Raw genomic sequence first — 1336 nt, 5'->3', positions numbered from 1 at the left:
CTTAATTTTAACCACGGACAATGATCAAACGTCGAACGTGGTCGCCTTGTACACTCTTTGGCTTCATCTTCCTCCTCCTAATCTTGTTCGGTAGTTCGCGATAAAACTTTCTCGATCGCAACACGATGTCTTCTTCTCCGATCACGGAGTTAAATGTTTATCACGCGATTCATTCAACGCGACGAGTCTCCGCTTCACGATACAACGAAGCGATGGATAGTCGGATCTTGGAGAAGAAGAAAGAAGAAAAGAGAAGAACGGTGGCGATGAAGGTGGTAACAGGGGTGGGATCGGTGGTGGGATCGGCGGTGGGTTTGGCGGTGAGACGGTGGCGACGTCGGTGGCGGTAGCGGTAACGGTAGCGACGTTACGAAGCTCGAGCATTAAACTATTTCTCCTCTCGCAGGATTTGCATTTCTGTGCAACGGAATCCTTGTGCAGCGATATGGTAGACAGTAATCTGGATGCATCGAGAAGGCGTGATGCGCGCGGCAGGGCCGTAACGCGTGGAGCACGGACGCGGGCACGGACGGCGGGCACGGACACGGGCGCGGGCGCAGGCGTCGTGCCCAGGTACGTTCGTCAGTCGTCGGCCGTACTTGAAACGCGCGGCGTCGTGTTCTTCTCGTCACGGTGCAATTACGATCGTCCTCGCGCCAAAACGCCGACACACCTACATACCTACCCATTCTCCTTCGCGATCGGACGCTACCGTAGCTTCCGTACTAGCTTTCGATGTATCGATCATCTATCCGCGATTCGCGTGTCGGTTCCACCGCTCTTTCGAATCTTGTGGCATCCGGAGCGTTCTAACTGGTTTCACTCGAATCGTCTAATTTTCCCGTGTCCGTACCGCCTCTATCTGGCCACGGTTCTCGATCGTTCGCCACCGATTCGTATTTCCGTGCTAAATCTATCGTACGTATATCCTACTTATGAAGTTCCTGTGCGCCACATCAACGCGTAAACTTCGACGACGTGATTATGAACGGCTCGTGTGAAGCTTGGAATACTTTGGACATTCGTGTCTGTGCCACTTTCGTGTCTTTACTTCTTCCTTTTCTTTCTCCTTTCTTTTTCATTTCGATATTCCTCCGATAATTGGAAATTGCGAATAGAACGTTGTTATCCTCGTCGCAGAATAATCTATTCGAGACTATCGAATTTCATTTTCCCATACCGCTATACATGTACATAGGTACATATACGTATATATATATTTCTAAATGCATTTTTGTATTCATTTCAAACTCGATCGAGAACAATGTCTGCAGGTCGAAGGAATTTCATTCCCATTGCAATTTTATTGCTTTCACGATCCATTTGCCTCTTCCGA

The 1336-nt window shown here is 49.2% G+C and overlaps 1 protein-coding gene across 1 annotated transcript in view; it reads left to right on the top strand.

The window, feature by feature from the left end:
- Window positions 1-598: 598 nt before the first annotated feature.
- The window catches only part of LOC108548446 (neural cell adhesion molecule 2), a 38027-nt gene continuing 37289 nt past the window's right edge, over window positions 599-1336 (top strand). The window contains exon 1 of the mRNA XM_017901369.1: window positions 599-1198. The gene's annotated coding sequence lies outside the window, so the exon portion shown is untranslated. The remainder of the gene's footprint in view (window positions 1199-1336) is intronic.

Source organism: Eufriesea mexicana, unplaced genomic scaffold (assembly GCF_001483705.2).
Source record: "Eufriesea mexicana isolate 0111107269 unplaced genomic scaffold, ASM148370v2 scaffold1523, whole genome shotgun sequence".
NCBI classification, from domain to species: domain Eukaryota; kingdom Metazoa; phylum Arthropoda; class Insecta; order Hymenoptera; family Apidae; genus Eufriesea; species Eufriesea mexicana.
This window is presented reverse-complemented; position numbering and strand designations above follow the sequence as displayed.